Source organism: Orycteropus afer, unplaced genomic scaffold (genome assembly GCF_000298275.1).
Source record: "Orycteropus afer afer isolate SDZICR_OR568_19922 unplaced genomic scaffold, OryAfe1.0 scaffold00582, whole genome shotgun sequence".
Classification (NCBI taxonomy): domain Eukaryota; kingdom Metazoa; phylum Chordata; class Mammalia; order Tubulidentata; family Orycteropodidae; genus Orycteropus; species Orycteropus afer.
The window spans coordinates 1,072,001-1,093,182 of NW_006922169.1; positions in this window are offsets into that span (position 1 = coordinate 1,072,001).

Below are 21,182 nucleotides of genomic sequence, written 5' to 3' on the forward strand. Positions count from 1 at the left end.
TTGGTAGGGTGGAGGGTCGACGAAAGAGGGGGAGGCCTTCCACGAGATGGATTGACACGGTGGCTGCGATGATGGGCTCAAGTACAGCAGGGATTGTGGGGCTGGTGCAGGATCGGGCAGTGTTTCGTTCTGCTGTGCATGGGGTCACTATGAGTCGGCAACGACTCGACGGCACTTAACAACAACAACAACATATCAACATGTCTGGTTTTATCCACACATGTGCCCATGGAGACCTGCATGTGTATCTGGATTTATGCTGGTTTCTGTATCCGCCTTTCTACTGGGAGCTGCACGGACATCTCTCTGTCTCTCATTCTCTCTCTCTCTCTGTCTGTGTCCCTCTCCACCTGTTCTGACGTGTACACTGACATCTACAGCTGTACCTCTTGTTACTGGGTGCTGTCCAATCAGTTCTAAGTCCTTGTGACCCCATAGGACTGCTTCATGGGCTTTTCCAGGCTGTCATCTGGCTGGGAGCAGGTCAGCCAGTCTTTGCTACTGAGGAACAGCTGGTCCACCCAGTGACCTGTTGGTTAGCAGGCCAGTGCTTAAGCACTGTGCCGCCAGCGCTCCCTACATCTGTGTCCACACATTCATAGTGACCTAGGTCCTAGGCCCTGAGGATCGTGGCTCTCACTTTGGGCAAGATTCTTGTCTTGTGGAGTGTACAGTCATCCTGGGAGTCAGCCCTTTAACATGTAACATTCAGGACAGTGATCCAGTCATCATCTTCATAAGGACCACAGGAGAAGCACATGGGATCAACCTGCATGGGGACATGGGACAGAGTACGGGGAGGAGCTCCTGGAAGGAGACCTGTGAGCTAAGGCAGGGGGAGGGGCAGACCTGCCAGGGAAGCAGGGGCAGGAGCTATTTCAGGTTGGAGGATGAGCAACATGAAGGCCTTGAGGGTGAGTTGGGCCTGGTGTTTGAGGAAGCAAGCCAGCAGTTATGCCGGGAGCCAGGACGCTCCGGGGCTGCAAACTGGGGAAAGCTGGAGCCCAGCAGCTCCTGTGGGGTGGCCATCTGGGTGCAGGAGCTAAGCAGGACCCTCCTGGGCTGGTTCTGGGGTGTGACCTCATCCACAGAGCAGAAGTTCTCTGGGATTCCATTCATTTCCCAAACCTGGGAAGTCAGATGCACTTGCTCAGGGGCCTTGCTGGAGGCAGTTGCAAATTTAAACATAAAATCCCTCCTCTGTCAAGCCCTGTCTTTCAGAACTTCAGGACCCTGACCAGGGCTCCGGGCCGGGCTGCCTTTCTGGAAGAAAACTCCCTCCCTAGGGAACGAACGGTGGTGCTGAGGCTCCCTTGCCTGCACTTACTGAATGAAACTGTACTCAAATCACACTGTCCGTTTTCAATGGGGAAAAGTGTCCTTGTCAACATCTCCAGCCTATACACAGTCTTTAATTCGGGGGCTCTGTTTTCATCTCACATTCCATGATACAATGGTGTTTGTGGTAATATATACGCTGCTGTCTCCTGGGAACTCGCCCTTCCCTTTGCAAATCCCTGCTGCTTTCCATGGACTTAGAGTGGCAGGAACTACACTGGATGTAAGGAGACTCCTTTGGGAATGCGGCTGGCAGAGACATGGCTCAGAAGTCACACTGGGAGCGGGACACCCAGGGCTGAGCCAGCCTGCCCACCTGAACAACGTGCCCTCCCTGGCTCACGTTTGCACCTTTCTTCTCTGGTAAGGTTTTTTTCTCACGGTGCTTTGGCTGGGATGTCCACTTATGCTGATGTTTGAAATGGTGTCTGCCACTGAAGGGAGTGTGCAAGTGGCTTTACATTAAACCTCTGGATCTGGTGGAACAACTTCCTTGTCCTGCACGTATGGGTCAGTTGAAGATGGAGGTTCACCAAGAGATGAAGAAAGTATGTTGGCATTAGAACCTCAGCAAGGTGCTCAAGGAGTCCTGGTGAAAGAGCTCAGCCACTAACCAAAAGGTCGGTGGTTCGAACCCTCCAGAGGCTGTGCAGAAAGACGAGGCAGCCTGCTTCTGTAGAGACTGACCACCTTGGAAACCCTGTGGGGCAGTTCTACTGTATACTCCAGGGGTGTTGTGAGTCACCATCAGTTCAGTGGTAGTGACTTTTTAAAGTTTTTTGGATGGCTACTGGGGTCAACCCCTCTGGGGTGCTCTCAAGCCCTGCGTCTCAGGTTGCCCCACACAATGGTGAGGGACTTGGATGTGTGTGGCAGGGGCTGAGAGTGTCCAGAGAGTGTTAGTGGCTGAGCGCACTAACTCTGGCGTGCTCCAGAGTGCTGAGGACAAGAAGTGGGCCCCACCCCAGCCGCATCTGTCCCCGCACACAGACCGAGTGCTCAATCTCTCCAAAAGTCCCCAAACCAAACCAGCTGCTGTCGAGTGGACCCCAGCTCAAGCAGACCTCTTGGCATGCCCGAGGTACGTCAGATTAGAGCCGCACCCACAGACTTCTCAGTGGCAAGTTCCTGGAAGGCCTTTCTTCCAACATGCCTCTGGGTGGACTTGATCTTCCAAGCTTCCGGCTACGAGTCAGACAGGGGATCTGTCTGCAGGGCTCCTTGGCAAAACCATGAACTGCTTCAGTTGACGTTGTGTGCCTGCAGGCAGGGGTGTCTTGGGAGAACTTACAGACCCATCAGGCGAGTTTGGCCAAATTTCATGACCCATTCACAGCCCTTTTAGGGATTCAGGGTCCCCGTTTCTTTGGTCATCCGCTCTTTGTTCAGTGATAACTGCTAGGCCTCTCAGGCTCAATGACTTCCTCTCAGGGCACTCAGAGCACATGTGTGCTCAAAACCCCGTGAAGACTAGACTGGCTTTCCTCTATCCTTCCCCATAAGTTGGAAGCTAGCATCCTTTTTTCCTCCCTTGGAAACTTTTTACATTCCCCCCTTGATAGTTAAGTCTTACTTATAAAATTATATTGAAGCATATTAACATACTATTGGCCATACTCCCCTCTACTACATGGCATTTGGAGGTTGGCTTCCTAGTAAACCAGCTCCATTAAGCCGTCTCTGATGCCCGGCAGCCCTACTGTGGCAGAGCGGAACCGTGCTCCATAAGGCTTTCAGTGGCTGACCTTTCAGAAGTGGACCACCAGGCCTTTCTTTCAAGGGACCTCAGAGTAGACTGAACCCCAACTTTCAGTGGCAGCCAGTCACATGAGCCCTTTGCAGCACCTGGGTGCTCTGGAGGTCTGCATACATTACGTCCGTAACAAGCCAGGAAAATGAACATACACCATGACCCACCTTGACAAAATAGAAACCGAAACTCTGGGGAGTCGACCATTGGGCAGAGAGTGGTACTCATGGCTAGGAGGACCAGCACCAGGGTTTGAACACAGACTTGCCTTGCTCCAAAGCCCCAGACAGGGTTTCTACTAAACCATGGAAGGCCCAGATGTTAAACTAAAGATTCATATTCTGTCTGTGTCCATGTGTTGTGATTGCATTGCATACCCCAAAAATATGTGCTTCAGATCCTAATGTCTATGCTTGTGGCTATAATCCCATTTGGTAATGGGTTATCTTTGTTACTTGAATCAGGCAGGATTACTAATGGGTATGTTTTGAGTCAATCTCTTTTGAGATAGAAAAGAGATTAAACAAGAGGGCCAGTAAGCAGAGATGGGAGAGGAGAGATGCCAAGCCACGTGGAGATCTCCAGGGAGCAAGGAGGCAGAAGTTGAAGACTGAAGGACCTCCCCCAGAGCCAAGAGAGAGAAAGCCTTGCCCCAGAGCCCTGAATGCAGGCTTCTAGCCTCAGCTGTGAGCCAATAAATTTGTTTGTTAAAGCCATCCATTTGTGAATTTCTGTTGTAGTAGCACTAGATGACTGAGACACTGCGCTGGAACTAAAATTCAAGGCAATGTAAGGTCAGACAATCATGAAACGGGAGAAGCTATGGGGCTGAATGCTTAAGAAGCATCCAGATTCTTGTGTGACTCCCTCCTGGGTCCCCTAATTAATTACTCGGAGGCCCCCTTCTGGATCATAACTATGAGGCAGATGCTGAGCTAGGCATTGGACATAAGATGATGAGTGAAGGATGAGGGGTCCTCCTATGGAGACAGAATGGGAATCAGGGAAGACTTCGAATACAAAAACTGCACAGCCACATGTTTGGTGAGAGTTATGACAGGAACAGGGGCTGTGATAGAGAAGGGTGGGCGATGAGGAGGCTCACTGCCAGGTAAACATCAGGCACCTCTGGAGATTGGGAGGAAGCCAGCGAAGTGAAAAGCAACTCAGTGGAAGCGACAGCACATGCAAAAGTCTTGATGGGGAGAGAGGTGGGCACATTTCAGAAACAAACCAGAGGAAGTGTGGGGTGACGGACTGAGGCCAACCAAACCTTCAGCACCAGACTGAACCCACAGAATAGAGTTAGCATCATATGAAACTTGAAGAAAATAACCCTCTTATATTATTTTATTGTTAACAAAAAACACATGAACGTGTTCATAGTCCCACTGCCCTGGATATCACAATTTCAAAAAACTAAAGAGAGCAACAGGCTGTTGTTGGTAGGTGCCACTGAGGTGTTCCAACTCATAGTGACTCTATATACAGCAGAATCATGTTGCACACTCATTGTATATACAACTCTATAGACACAGAATGGTGGGTCTTAGCCAGCCTTACAATCCTTGCTATACTTGCATGCATTGTTTCAGCCACTGTGTCAATTCATCCTGTTGAGGGTCTTCCTCTATTTTGCTGACCATCTACTATACCAGGTATAATGACCTTCTCCAGAGACTTAGTCCTCTTGGTACTGTGTCCAACATACAAGACAATACCACAAGGTGCTTGCTTCTAAGGAGCGTTCTGCCTGTACTGCCTGCAAGACAGATTTGTCCATTCTTCTGGCAGTCCACAAGGTCCTTCAGTGGCACAGTGTCTAAGGCATTGGACTGCTTACCAGAAGACTGGTGGTTCAAACCCACCAGCCACTCCTCAGAGGGAAGATTGGGCAATCTACTTCCTTAGAGATACCACCTCAGAAACCCAAGGAGGGGTTGCTATGAGTTGGAATAGATTCAATGGCACTGAGTTTGGTTTGGGTCAGTCCATGATACATTCAATATTCTCTACCAACACCACAATACAAATCTGTCCATTCTTTAGTCTTCCTTTTTTACTGTTGAGAATGTGCACACATATGAGGTGACTGAGAATACCATGGCTTGGGTCAGGCACACCTTAGTCATCAAAGTGACTTCTGTGCTTTTTAAGATTTTAAAGAGGTCTTTTGCAGCAGATTTTCCCAGTTCAATATGTTGTTTGATTTCTTGACTATTGCTTCCATGGGCATTGATTATTGATCCAAGTAAAATGAAATCTTTGGCAAATTCAATATTTCCTCCATTCATAATTTAGAGACCATCTGAAGAATAGATGTGACACACTGAATGCTAATGACTGAAGGTCATCAAGGACATCATGCATGAAGAAAGCAAAAGGTCATTAAAAAGACAAGGAAGAAAGAAAAGACCAAAACGGATGTCAGCAGAGACTCTGAACTTTGCTCTTGAGTGCACAATAGCTAAAGTGAAAGGAAGAAATGATGAAGAAAAAAGCTGAGCAAAAGATTTCAAAGGGTGGCTCAAAAAGGCAGGGTGAAGCATTATAATGAAATGTGCAAAGACCTGGAGTTAGAAAACCAGAAGGGAAGAACATGCTTGTTATTTCTCAAGCTGAAAGGCAGAACAGACAAACATATAGAAAGAACAAAATTCCCCTTCTCGCCTAACTCTCCTCTCCCTAAAGCAGCTGTCATGAGTGTTTCTTTGGGTGTTGGTCTGTAAATCCATTCACCACTCTGAACTTTTTACTTTATCCCAAAGGTTTGCGCTAGACCCACTGGTCAAGCCCTGACTCAAGAGCTTTACCCACCAACAGTTGGTTCCCTTCTGAGAGGCTGCCTGGCACTAAAGTGTTTTCTCACCAGAACTTAACTCACTGACCAAGAAGCTCTTTGGTATTATTCCAAGGGTTGAAGCACAGCATCTGTGTTACACTGGGTTCTCTAGAGAAACAAAAAACAGTAAAGCTTATATATGTGTGTGTGTGTGTATATATATATATATATATATATAGAGAGAGAGAGAGAGAGAGAGAGAGAGAGAGAAATTTATGTTAGGAAAATGGCTCATACACGTATAGAAGCTGACAAATCCAAAGTTCCTGGATCAAACATCAAGCTGGAGGTTTTTCCTGGCTCCCACAACTGCAGGAACGGAGGAGCTCAAGGCTGGCAGGCAGTATACCAGCTGTTGACTCCAACGAATGATGAATCCAAGATCTTCAGGCCAAATGGTGAACTGCTCACTCATGGACAGTTGTAGGCAGCACAACAGAATCCTGATCCACAGAAGAGTGTCTCTCTTCCCAAGATGTCCCTGGATATACTGGAAGCAGGCCATACCCCTGGGGAAACTCCCCTTCAAGAGACTGGCCACCCAGAACACAGTCATCCGATCCCATCATGGGAACAACCACACAGAACTGGGGTCCAGCCAAGTTGACACACAGCTCCATCACAGCATCCCTGGTGGGGTCCTTGCACAGGGGCTCATGCTTGATTCAGGAATTTCTGTGGATTTCTATGGTGGGTTACCTTGGGGCAAGGCTTGTGGTGGCCTCTCAGTAGACTTGTGGCAATGAAAAATATTTAGAGACCTTGGAAAAGTGTTAGCAGCCTTTGTCCAGCACTGGTTGCAGGGTGGGTTGTTTCTCTTTCCTGGGGACCCAGCCAGGGTCCTATGGGCTTTCCTCATCATGGCAGATAAACTGGACTATTTGCAAAATTCTGCCCTTAGTCACGTGTGGGGATGGAGTTTGAATTTAGATTCATCCGCTTAATCGTTGGGCAAGCTCCTTCACATCTCTGACAGTTGCCCATTTATACAAGGGTGTAGTTGTATCAACAATAAACGGTGGTGGTGGTTGTTAGCTGTTTTTGAGTCAACTCCAGCTCATGATGACCTTGTACACAACAGAAGACAGTGCTGCCCGGGCCAGCATCATCCTAGTGATCACTGTTTGATCAAGTTCATCCTTGTGGCTATTGTGCCAGTCCATCTCACGAAAGAGCTCCCTGGCCCTCACTGGCCCATTTCACCAACTACGATGTCCCCTTCAACTGGCTGATCCCTTCTGATGATGCATATAAAGCAAGTGAGTCAGACAGTATTCTGTTGTCTTCTCTGAGCCTCAGCAAAAGCACCATAATGGAGAATGATGTCAATGCCAATGCTGAAGGTGCTGCCGCTGAAGGCAGTGATGACCTTCCAGCACGTTTTCCCAGGCCGTCCAGGGGTTAAATGTCATCCTGTGGCCTCAATGCAGTCATCGTCTTAATGAGCTGAGTCAGAACCACCTGTGGTAACATGGAAGCAGCCAGGAAGAAGTGCCCCAAGGTAACTTTCTGAGGACACAATTGTCCTGACCAACTCCTCCTTGGCCTCTTTTAAATGTTGGAGCTGGTTGTGCCTGAGGGACGCCTTTGGCTTCTTGGGTAATTACCCAAATATGGATTGCTTTGCTTTAAGGTATTTTTCCAGAGAGCTCAGGAGAGAAACAAGAGGCAAGGACAATCCCCTCACTGCAAGCTCACCGTTTATCTATTTTTCATCAGCTCCCCTCAAGAGAGCACCTGCCTGCTCCTGCATGAGCAGGGAAATTTCGCACCAGGAGTGAAGGTGCAGGGGTCATGTGGAAATGCAGCCAGTGGAGCCTGTAATTTTCATGTTGTAAAGGGTCTGTAACCGTTGCACTTTTGCCTTTGTTCTTATTGTCATATATTCAGAATACTAGATACCAGCATCCCATACGGATTGTGTGTTTATGTGTTTAAGTGGCAGTCTGTGACACTCACAACACCCTAAAGCAGGGCCTGGAGGAAAGAACAGCGGGGTAGTGCCTGGGACTGGATTTATAGTTGGAGGACTGTATTAGATTCCTGGCTCTGTGGCTTCCTAACAGGAACCCTTGGAGCTTTGTTCACGTGACCTCGCTGCGATAGCTCTCAACTGCTTCTCAAGGCCACCCAGAGACACCTCAGAGGAACGGCCTGGAGATGTGATCCTGAAAGGTCAGTCTTGCAAACCTTATGGAGCATTGCTCTCCTCTGCACACATGGGGTGGTCATGAGTTGGGATCAACTCAATAACAACTCACAGCAAACCACAATGCAGGAACCTGGAGCTACAATGGGGTTGGGTCTGAGGACTTCATTGTAAGCTGGTTCTGACGTAAGTCGAATACCTCTTTTGTTTTGCTTTGTTTTTCAATATTATTGCCTTTGGTTATCAGATTTCTTTATACATCCAAGCACTGACCGTCTGAGAATGATGACAGCAGTAAATGACGTACTGCCATGTTGTAGATGGTGCGTATTACTAAAGATAAGATATAAAAAACAAAAGCCAAAACCAAAACCAAACTCACTGCCATTGAGTCGGATTTGACTCATAGCGACCCCTCCTTGGATTTCCAAGGCAGTATCACTATGGAAGTAGATTGTCCAATCTTCCTTCCAAGGAGTGGCTGGTGGGTTTGAACTGCCAGCCTTCTGGTTAGCAGTCAAGTGCCTTAGGCACTATGCCACCAGTCATAATGCCATTCGTTGTAACTTGAATGTGTCATAAGTTGGGAATAGTCTGCACCTGCTATAGTCTCTGGTGGTGCAAATGTTGAGCAAACTGGCTGCTGCCAAAAGGTATGAGGTTTAAAATGTGTCTTGGAAGAAAGACATGGTGACCTGAAAAATCAGCTCTGGAAGCTCAACAGAGCAGTTTTCTGACACACGTTGGGTTTCCAGGACTTAACTGTTTTCTCTCGCTCATCCCAGGTCAGTTCCTGCATGACGCCCACCCCTGCTTCTACCTTCTTCTCCCTATTGTCCTCCTGGCTTAGCGATGATCCTAAGTCTACCTTTTTGAGCTCCTGTTTTCTCACCCTTTCCATGGATTCTGATTCAATTGGTCTGGAGCGGACCCAGGCTTTTTTTTTTTTTTTTAATAAAGCTTCCTTATAATTCTAAAGAACTAAAGTTGTGAACACTGGTTGTGTCCCTTGAGCCCTGGGTCACACTGTCTCTGATTTCACCAGTCTCCATCCCTTCTTCTCCAGCTTTGTCACCGACCTCTACCAGGCACCGGGGAACCAAGGAATTGCACTTCTTCTGTCTCTTGCTGGTGTTTCCTCTCTTCATCCAAAATCCATCCGTGCCCAGTGTCTGCACTGGGTGACCAGTGTGGGTGCAGAGATGATGAGACAAGCAGAACCCCACTATTCCTCTTCCAGCACTTGGGCTCCAACAGCCCTTGCAGCAGAAAGGTTCTCTTTCGCCCAGGAGTTCAGGACAAAAAGGTCCATCCAGGTGTTGCTGCAACCACCTAGCCCCAGTCAGTACCTCCACAGACCACCTCTTCAGAAGCTTCAGCTTCACCCCCGGAGCTGCTGAGAAAATCTCCCAGCTGAAAACCCACCTCTAGGGAGGTCCTTGGCTTCCAGTGTCCTACAACCTTCAGAAGAGGGACCTTTCTAGTGAGCTTTGGCAGTAAATTCTCTGACAGGGAGCCCCCCCCCCCACGATTGTGTGATCACCTCTCTCTCCTGCTTATGTGGGAACATGATAGATGGACCTTTTACACAGGCAATTTGAAATGGAGCTGAAGTTAGCAGCAAAGCAGTTCATTAATGGTGGCAAGACACTTGAAGAGGCCAGAGGAAAGGGGCTAAATCCTCATCTCCCTGACATCCTTGAGTATTCTTAGGGACATGCCCTTGCTGAGCACTCAACCTTGTGCCTCCAAGAAAGAGTCCACGGTTCAGTCAAACACTGGAATGGACTCTTGGGAACTGCCTCCTGCCTCCAAACTTGAGCCCATAAATTCATAGTGGAATGACAAGGGAGCTTAGTTGAGGGGCAGAATACAGAAAGAAGACACATGCTAGAGACAGGGAGATGTCAACCAGTTCCATTTCAGCACTGGGCCATGATGAAACAATTGAAGGATGTGGGCACTGTTGTATTATTTATGCACATGCTAAAAGTTAACAGCAGAGGAAATTGTGTGAGAGACCGTAAATTAAGCAAAGCTGCCCTATAAATTTGGATGAAATCTTACATCGGCTTTAATATTTAATACATCATCAGGATCACATTTTCACAAACCACAACAGAAGTTCAGGCAAAAGCTCAAGATTGTGTTAGGTGAGGATGTTGTTTTCTTCCCTGGAAACCCTCCTCTGCCCGGGGCATGGCGTCCATTGCTTTCTGCTCTGTGAGAAAAGCAAACTCAGATCACATTGCCACTGATGCTGCTGGGTTCCGTCCCCAGCACAGAACACAGCTCCAAGTCACAGAAGACCAGCTAGCTCAAATGATCACCCCAGGGCCAAGCACCCATCATCACTTCCTCTAGATTTATTTTGTGATTTTAAAGAGACTTGGCCACAAAGTTGATAATAATGCACAAGAAGATCTACGCAGCAAAGTGCTCAAAGGTCAGAGTCACAAAGGCTCCATATCCCCTGCGTTTGCCTGCACACGACGAGCTGTGAGCACCCATATGACACCCTCTTAGCTGATACAATGCATGTGTGTGAGGAAGGCTGGATCACGCCTCTCAAAACATCATGGATTTGAACCGGGTTGTGGTTTCAGTTTAGACTTTTCGTCTGCTATGCAGGGGACCTGGGCTCGATTCCTGGCCAACGCATCTCGTGCAAGCCGCCACCCATGTGTCAGTAGAGGCTGGTGTGCTACTGTCGTGCTGAAGGGGTTTATGCAGAGCTTCCAGACTCAGACAGACTGGGAGGAGGGCCTAGAGGTCTGAATCCTGAAACTAGCCATGAGAGCCCAGTGGGTCACAGTGATCCGATCTCACTGTGTTGGTGCTTGGTTGGCAACTGGACACGGGGTTGACACACGACTGGTAGCATGCTGTTCCACTGTGTGTGGGTCACCATGAATCATGGGCTGAGTTGATGGTGGTTAACAGCAACAGAATTGGCCACCCTAAGGAGCTCATACATTTGTAAGAGAGTCAAGACCAACTGGCCTGGCCCATGGAACAATCTGAGCAGGGATGGCACTTTGGGGACTCTAGACAGCAGGTGAGAAGTCTCCTCAGAATAACTTCTCTGGGGGGCCAGGGGGCTGGGCACTGATGCTCCCCTTCCACCTGCCACTGGCTGAGGCCTGCTCGGGAACACTGACCCCACCGCACTTGAGCTGGCCTTCATGTGGGCTGAGAGAAGGCACTCTACATGTCCTAGAGCTGAGTGTCAAGGGCGTACACTCCTCAGCCCACACTGGGAGGGCATCCTGACTTCTCTGTGCTTCCTCCCTCCCTTTCCAGCCCTGGGTAGCCCTGCGTGCTGTTTCTGATGACTCTACAGGAAGGACTTTCTGAAATTACAATGCCTTTTCTTGCCAGCATACATGCCTAGACAAGGCGACCCAAATTTGCAGCTAGGGTTACAGCCCTGGGAATGACTGTCATGTGGATTTCAGTCCCCACCCTGCACCTTTACCCACAGGAGTCTGGAGGAAACCCATGCCCCCCTCAGACAACATCTAGTCTCCTCTGCCTGGCTCAGAGCTTTGGGAGGGAGAAACTTCTGGCACATTCTCCACCCCAGAGAGGAGCTGAGGCCCTGCCCTTGGGGCCACCTGCTGTGTTTAGCTGCTCAAGCAAGAGAGGCAACAAGGCTTCCTGCTAATTGTGACCTGGTTCTCTGGCAGGCACCTCACACATGTGGCACAGGGAAGTGTCACTCCTGCTGTTGTCTCACAGGGGTAGCACTGACAGGCTTTTTTCTGAAGGGCTCGTGGCAATGTGTGGTGAAGGGCACAGAGCTCGTGGGAGGAGGGACCATCTCGTTCACAAGAAAATGTCAAGTGGCTGATTTGAAAGGAAACCAAGAGACTTTCATTCTCAGGAAAATGGGAAATTCGGTATGGAAGTGCCATACTTTTGAGACAGACCAAGCTTTTCTCTCTGAAATTCCTCATTAGATCCTAGTACTGCAGCCAAGTGGTACCCAGTCCAGCCACTCTGTCCTCCCAAAGCTATCTTCCTTTCAGTGGTCCATCTTTCTGTTTTCACTCATCTTTCTAAATTCACCTTCCTTTGCAAGCTTGATCATAAATTCTGTTTACAGAACTTCAAATTCCACTCAGCTCCTCAAAGTAAAGACCTCATTTTGATGAATAAGTTGCTCCTGACCAAGTCATGGTATTTTCAATTGCCTCAATGCATGTGAAAACTGGAAAGTGAATAAGGAAGACAGAAGACTTGACGCATTTGAATTGTAGTGTTGGAGAAGAGTACTGAATATGTCATGGATCGCCAGAAGAACGAACACATGTGTCTTGGAAGTACAGCCAGATGCTCCTTAGAAGTGAGAATGGCCAGACTTCATCTCACGTAATTTGGACACGTTATGAGGAGGCACCAGTCCCTGGAGAAGAGCATCACGCTTGGTAAAGCAGAGGGTCAGCAAACAAGAGGAGGACCCTTAATGAGATGGATTGGCACAGTGGCTGCAACAGTGGCCTCGAATATGTCAGTGATTGTGAGGCTGGCACAAGGTCAGGCAACATGTTGTTCTGCTCTGCATGGGGTCACCACCAGCCTCTTGGCTAGCAGCCAAGCTCTTGACTGTGCCACCCAGGGACCCCGTTGCATATAGACATTTTATTGCAGTGTGATCTGCCCTCCCCCAGCTTCCCCACTGACAGCGCACCTGCCGCAATTTGGTGGCTGACTAGAATCTCTTTGTCCTCGAGACCATAATTCACTTTCTGTTACTTCCACATACAGTAAGTGCTTGTTGTGGCTGTCTGTATGTTGTGCTGCTCTAGTTGAGGTGGACAGAGTGGGGATCAGGAGCAGTGTAATCCTTGCCTTGTTATAGGTGCCCGTCAAGGAGGGAAGAGACAAAGTGAACAAAAGAAGCAGGATATTGAAAAATAGCTACCTATATGGACAGTGGTGCTAGCTATCTCCCTGCAACCACTGAGGCAACCCCTTTGACCTCAGCGGTTCCTCTTCTCCCTCCCCTGCCTGGGCACCGTGTCCCTTGACTGTCTTCTAAGATCCTCTCCATCCGTGCTCCCACTGGGATCTAACCTGACCATGGCCGTTTCTCTGCCTTGAACAAGGCAAGCTGTCCCCAGGCAGCACCTTCACTGTGGAGTTCACTCTGCCTGCAGCCGCCGGCCCCACCCCAGCTCCTCATGCTGCTGGTTTTGGTTTAAACCTCACCACCTCGGCAAAGCTGGCTCAGAAGGCCCTTCTTGGCATTGATCTCCTTTGCTTTGGAGGTGAGAAACCCAGGCTCCTGAAAACTCCACTGCCACCTGGCCATGGGGCTGGGCCACAGGTGGTTGAGCACTGAACAAACTCGGGCATGTTAGAACCGTGTGTGAACTAGTTCTTTTCTCCAACCCCTGTAGGGTTTGGATTTTCTTTGGCAAAGGCTCCTGTAGGTGGCACTGAGTTGAGGCCAGAGAATGGTTTATGGAGTGTGGTCCCAGCTGAGGCAGGGAACAGGGGAAGGGGCAGCGCCCAGCTTAGAGTCTGTATAGCGATTGATCTAGGAGTGGCCAGAAAGGGGGCGGAGGCTGGCTCTGGGAGCGGGGAGCAACAGAGGGCGACGTCCAGGACTAGCAGTCACTCAGGAGAGGACTCCTTGTGACCTGGTGTGGTGCCTGAGAGCTAAGAGCCAGGAGGCCACAAGAGGACCCCAGTCTGCACTTCTCAGTGAGGAGCAGGTGTTCTTGGCATAACACAGGCTCAGCAGTCAACAGTCTGCAGCCCACTGCCTGCTCTGACCCTGACCCTGAAAACAACCTGCCCATTCCCTCATGGCACTTCCTTTGTGGGCCTGTTCATGGGGCTGAGGACACGTTTGTGAAACATGGTGTCCCCAGCTTGTCTGTGTACACAGCTGGATGAAGGTCTGCTCATGGGCTGAGGACACGTTGGTGTGATGCGGACCCCCAGGATGTCTGTGTACACGGCTGGATAGGGGCCCTGCTCATGGGCTGAGGTATGTTGATGTGATATGGCCCCCCAGTATGTCTGGGTAGGGGCCTACTCATGGTCTGAGGACATGTCGTGTGACATGGGCCCCCAGGATTTCTGTGTACACGGCTGGATCGGAGCACACTTCTCTGGGGAAGGCGCCACTGCGGCCAAGAGCAGTGAGGTCCTCTCCACCTCTGCCCCTTTCAAGTCAGATGGCCTTGATAAAAAAAAAAAAAAAAACCTTAAAAATAATAAAGGCATCTAGTTGTGAGGTGTTATCAAGCCAACTCCTGCTGCTAGTAATCCCGCGTCCAGCAAACTGAAAGGTGGCGCAGTCCTACGCCTTCCTCAGCCGGGACCAGCTTGCGCTCTTTGGGCCACTGTGTCAGTCCATTACGTTGAGGGCCATGCTCTTTTCACTGACCCTCTACTTTACCAGCATGATGTCCTTCTCCAGGGACTGGTCCCTCAGCTAACATGTCCACAGCGTGGGATACTCAGTCTCGCCAACCTCGCTTCTAAGAAGCATTCTGGCTACACTTCTTCCAAGACAGGTATGTTTGTTCTTCTGGTGCTCGGGTTCTTCATCTCTCTTCCCTGATGGATTGTCGAAAGGACAAATGTTGTCTGTGAAAGTGCTAACATCATGCTTGACACTAGGGACATCCAGTCAGTGGTGAGTCGGTGGTGGTGGGGGGGGACGGGTCCTCAGCTCCCAACCCTTTGAACTCAATATGCCAAAGCCACAAACATATGTCGTACTCTCTGGGCCCTGCTCACAGGGGGCTGTTAGGTTGATTTTGTTTCCTGGAGTTTGCCCAAGGAATGGATCTGCCTCCACACAGACAACACCTCCATTGTTTCCTGTGCTGTTACCCTGAACTCAGTGCTGCCCTCCCTGGGAATGGGCAGCCAGCCGACCTGCCTTCTCAACATTACAGAGCACATCTTAGTGTACAAAGTGCTCATGCAATGTGGCCCCCAGAAGTACACTCTATCCATCTTAGTGTACAAAAGCCTCATGCAATGTGGCCTCTGAAGGGATGTTATTCCTTTTTTGTGTACAAAGCCTTCACACAATGTGACCTCTGGAGGTATGCTCTGTCCATCTTTGTGTACAAAGACCTCATGAGATGTGACCTCCAGAGGGACGCTCTGTCCATCCTTGTCTACAAAGCCATCACATGATGTGGCCTCTGGAGGGGGCCTCTGCCCATCTCTGCTGAGCCAGGGACTGTAGCATCCGTATGGGGACACTCAGAGCTTCAGCTCCTTGGGTGGTTCTCCCACATCCCTCAGCCAGCTCTGAGTGCTTGGTGCCTTCCCTAGAGCCAACTCCTCCTCTTATTTTCCTGTCACAGTTGGGTTGGCACGGGGCTATTTGGAGGCCCTTTAATCGTCTGTAGGGATAGACAGTGCTGCTTCAGAAAATGAAAAGCCCCAGCTTGTTCCCTTTGGAACACTGTGACTCCTTCCCCTTAAAATGTGTAAATAAGCCACAGTCTCTCCAGGGAGCACACAACTCGGGGCTCCAAGCTGAAGGCACCGATTTGAGGATTTGAGAACCTTGGGCCAGTTTGAGCACTGGAGACAATGAGGGGGAGGGAGGAGAGAGAGGTGGGGAGCAGAGGGAAGGAGAAGGGGGGAGGGAAGGGAGAGAGAGAGGGGAGAGGGACTGGAGAGGAAGGAGGGGGTGCTAGGGAGAGAGGGGAGAGAAGGGAGGATCAAAGAGAGAGGGAGGGACAGGAGGTAAGAGGCAGGGGGAGGGGAGGGAGGCAAAAGGGAAGGGAGAGGGAGGGGGGATGGAGGGAAGGAGAGAGAGAGAGAGAGAGAGCGAGAGAGGCCGCAGAGCTCCGCATTTCTCCCCCTAAAGGAGACACCAAAGTTGACAGAGCCATCTTTTTATTTCTGTATTAGTATCCCCAGAGCATTCTTATTTGGGTAGCAATCTTTCAGAAAAGATACCGTTTTCAGCAAAACACGCAAACACCCAATTCACCGGGGCGATATTTGCCAGGGCGGTTTTGTAGATGAAGAGCTGTTTTGTAGTGTTTTGTGAACAAGGCATTTTTAATGGTTGGAGGCCAATCCTTTGTGGGTGGAGGAGTCCCCGTGGCTCCTGACAGAACCCCTGGGTTTTCGGCCTTTCATCCTACAAATCACTGGCACCTGGGCTCATCATCCCTTTAAACCCAAAAGAGGAGCTTCAGGGTCATGTATGTCAAGTCCGTTTGGGTTCGTGCCAATCAGACGTCATACTGCACTGGGCCAATCTGCTGCAAAAGGCCTCTTTAAAGTGCTAAAGCACAAAGATACTGCTTTGAAGACTATGATGCACCTGCCCCAAACCATGGTATTTTCAATCATGTCATATGCATGTGTAAGCTGGTTAGTGAACAAGGAAGACAGAAGAATTGATGTCTTTGAAGGATGGTTTCGACGAAGAATCCTAAAGATGTTGTGGACTGCCAGAAGAACAAACACCTTTGTTCTGGAAAAAGTACAGCCAGATGCTCCTTGCAAGCAAGAACGCCCAGACTTCATCTCACATACCTTGGTCATGTTGTCAGAAGGGATCTGTCCGTGCAGAAGGATGTCACGCTTGCTAAGGTGGCAAAACAAAACACCAAACTCCCTGCCATTGAGTCCATTCTGACTCAGAGCGACTGCCGTTGGGTTTCTGAGGCACTAAACCATTACCGAAGTCGATCGCTCCGTCTTCATCCTTGGAGGGGCTGGTGAGCTGGAACTGCCCGACCTTCCATTAGCAGTCAAATGCCTTAGGCACTTCTCTACCAGAAGGGACAAGAGTCTCCACGAGATAGATTGGCAGAGTGGCTGCAAGCACAGCAAGGATTGTGAGGTTGGCACTTGACTGGGCAGTGTTTCCTTCTGTTGTACTTAGGGTACACTCCCTGGCACCCAAGAACAACAACAACACAGAGCAGGGATTCTCAACACAAATTCATTTGGTGAGTAGATAAATGAGTGAGGGAATGTGATAGTTCATTTTTTAAATACACGTTTTATATTGTTTAATAGAACATCTTCGTATTGTGTGTTTCATTTAATATCACACCATCCTTACTTTTCAAGTTTCCTGGTGTATTTTTTCTTAAGGTACTCCACCTCCTTTGACACCCCCGGCTAATCATGAATGTTACACACTGTTAGGGAAGATGTTCAAGGCCTAATCCCTGGTGAATATGACCTAATTTGGAAATAGCACTTTTGTGATGGGATTAGTTGACATGTGGTCATTCTGGAGTAGGGTGACCTTGATTGCACACAACTGTGTCCCTACAGAAAGAGGAGATGAGACACAGAGAGGCAGGGAAGACAGCCATGTGATGGTAGAGGCAGAGGTTGGAGTGATGTGTCCATAAGCGCAGTCACCAAGGATGGCTGGCCATCACCACAAGCCAGGGAGAGGCAAGGAAGGAGTGCTCCCAGTCCTGGCCTGCCGATACCTTTCTTATAGACTTGTAGCCTCACAAGTGCCTGAGGGTGGATTCTGGTGTTCTGAGCCACCTATTTTGTGGTCCTTTGTTCCCATAGCCCTAGGGAACACATCCACACCCTCTGGACATGCCTCTTCTACCTGCTTGCCATACTCACCCAGTCGGTCAGAAGCAGCACTCTAAGTACGACAGAGCTATCTCACTATTTTAAATGGCTGTGTACTATTTCACAGCATACTTTAACCATTCTTTTATTTAAGTTGTTTCCAGGTTTTAAGATCATTATAAATCATTTAAGGAGCCCTGGTGGTGCAACGGTTAAGAGCTTGGCTGCCAATGCAAAGGTCGGTGGTTTGAACCCACCTAGTGGATCTGGGGGAGAGAGACCTGGCAATCTGTTCCCATAAAGAGTGCGCACAGGCAATTCTTTGGAGCAGTCCTCCCCTGCCCCGTAAGGTCACTGTGAGTGGAATGGACTGGAGAGCGCCCAACGACAACGGTGCCGTGCTTCAACACACGCCCTCTTCCAGCACTGCTACACACCACGCACCTGCGTTCTCTTCCAGCATGTTGGTAGCTTCTAGTTTTCATTCAAATTTTAAAGCATGTAACAAAAGAGATTTTGATGCAATTCGCTTTTTTTCCAGTGCTCGAGCAAGCACGTCACCATTTATGCAATGACGGCTCCTCCACTAAGATGACATGACAGCTAAACTGATGCGAGGTTCCTCCGCACGCCAGAAGGCACTCCCGCTCCATTGATCTGCTTTGGTGCCTGTGCTGCTTGGGCCGTTTGCTGGCAAACGTCTGATGAGGCGCTCTTCACTCTCCTTTTCCTCCTCCTCCATCTTTCTTCTCCTTTGCTTTCTCTTTCCTCTTCTGCTTCCTCCCCTCCTCCTCCCCTTCCCCTCCCCCTTCTTCTTCTTCCTGCTCTTGCCCCTTCTCCTCCTCTTCAAAATCTTTCTGCTATAATCATTTTTATCCTCCACAATGGAATTTAGAAATAGTTTGTAGCTTTCCCAAAATGTCTTACTGTAGAAATTTGGTAGAACTTCAATGATTTGGGGTGGAGGGCGTTACATTTAACCTTTGTCTTCTCATCCAAAGATATGCTGTTGTAAAATTTCAGCACCAACTCATTGATGAATTTTATTGTATACACTTATTTAATGATTATTTCCTTCATTTTTTAAAAACTCTCAGGGTGTTTAATGTACTCCCCTCCACTTTTTTTTTTTTTCATTCCTAGCATCTGCCTGCTTATCTAGAGCATGAGAGAGGCTCAGTGCATATTGAATACACTGATGACAAGGAGGCTGGGTGGCACAGCAATTAAGTGCTTGATTGCTAACCAAAAGGCCAGTGGTTCAAACCCACCCATTGGGTCCATAGGAGAAAGATGTGGTGATCTGCTCTCGTAAAGATTATAGCCTTTGAAGCCCAAGGGACAGTTCTACTCTGTCCCATGGGGTCACTGTGGGTGGGGATCGACTCAGCAGCACCCAGGAACAACAACGCATGAATGAATGGATAGATAACACGCTTCATGTATTATTTCAGCTTATTATTACTTACACAGTAAGTACTCTCTGACTTGTGACAGGGTTCCATTCCAATGATTCCACTGTAATTTGGTGAAGATGGAACTCAAATACTTCGTTTTGTTTTCTTCCTGTGTTCATTATTATTGCCTTTTATTATCAGTATCTTTTTAAATCCAATCTTTATTTGCCTTTGGAGGTTGGCAATATTACTTATAAACTTACAGATAATTTTAATACCTATACACAACTCTGGTAGCATAGTGGCTAAAGCACTTGACTGCTAACCAGAAGGCTGGCGGTTCAAACCCACCAGCCACTCCTCGGAAGGAAGGTTGGGCAATCCTACTTCCGTAGTGATACTGCCTTGGAAACCCAAGGAGGGGTCGCGATGAGTCGGGGCCGACTCGACGGCACATAACAACAACAACAACAATACACCACAGTCCTCGGAAGGAAGGTTGGGCAATCCTACTTCCGTAGTGATACTGCCTCGGAAACCCAGGAAGGGGTCGCTATGAGTTGGGTTTGACTCGACGGCACATAACAACAACAACAATACACGACAGTCATGGTCATCAGGTTGACTCTGACTCAGCAACACTACAGGACAGAGCTGAACTCCTCTCAGGGCTTCCAAGCCTGGAAATCTCTCTCCAGAGAAGCAGCTGATGGGTTCAAACACTGATCTTTCGGTTCCCACCTGAGTACTTTAACCACTGTCGTACCAGGTCTCCTAATACATATGTCTATAAAAAATACATAAATTATAAATTTACTCCGATGAAGAAGAGTTGGCTGACATTGGTATTTTATCGGGGGGGGGGGCTATGACTCCCCTTGTGGAAGGTTCTGGATCCTCTGGGTTATGCCTGGGATGGGGATGGGGTTTCTAGTCAGAAAATTAGTGACTGTGTCTCATGGTCCTTTTCTTTTCTTTATCACATATTGTGCAGTAACATCTCACTGTTTCCTGAATCTGCCTGTCAACTTTAGAAAAGCCATCAGCATTTGGGTCCATGATTTCAAGTAACTAAAACCCCTGATATAGTTTAGAAAAGTAAATGTATGCAGTAGTATTTTGAACAGTAAATCATAAAATTAAACATCTGCAAGTGCAGATCTATGAATGGTAACATCAGTGAATTACACACAGCCACACTGTGCAGCACACATGACTAATGTTAAGATGTACACACGAAAACAATAACAACAAAAACGACAACAAACAGCCAATCCTAAGTGCGGGTTGTCATAACTCAAGTATGTTTTAAGTTGGGGACTGCCCATATTGGATCATTATTGAGGTAGATACACTTTTCTTGTACAATGTGCTGGGATTACTATGGTGAGTGAGGCATGTTATCATGGAAATTGTATTCCAGTGGAGTTCTTAGAGTCCTGAAAAGTCATCCACCAAAATGCAAAGGTAGGTTCTGAGTAAGGGTCCAGACGTAGGCAATCCTATTTTAGCCAGTGCTTTTGGCTCCAAACTCCTAGGATAATTGGAAATGGGGGAAGAGCCTTTAGAACGGGTGAGGGCAAAGCAGAGTTGGGAGGGAAGCATCAGATCAGTGGGCTCTGTTTGGGGTAGAAGGCACACAACACATACTTGACAGGTTTTCCTATTTGACTCAAGACTAGTTCGTGAGCTTTCTTCTCTTGCGTGGATGATGGCTTCCCTCTCAACCGTGTCAGAAGGTCCCAAATGGCAGAATAACACCAAGTTCCTGAATCACAAAGCTGCCTCCTTATCATGGGGAGGGAGGAACCAAGTTATAGAAGAGAGCCTTTTTCTAAGATAATTTTTCCACTTCTCAAGTTTCGTACTTTAAAGAATTAAATAATAGTTATCCTAAAACAACAACAAAAAGAATTTAAAAAGAAAAAAAACAACAACTTTCAAATAAAATTGAAGTCTCTGTTTACATTTTTATAAGCACTAAAAGATACTTTTATATACAGCTATATATACATAATCCTATAAGGAGCACTGGTGGTGTGGTGCCTAAGGCATTTGGCTGCTAACCAGAAGGTCAGTAGTTCAAACCCACCCACTCTGTGGAAGGAGGATAGGGCAGGCAATCTACTTCCATAAAAATTACAGCCTTAGAAACCCAAT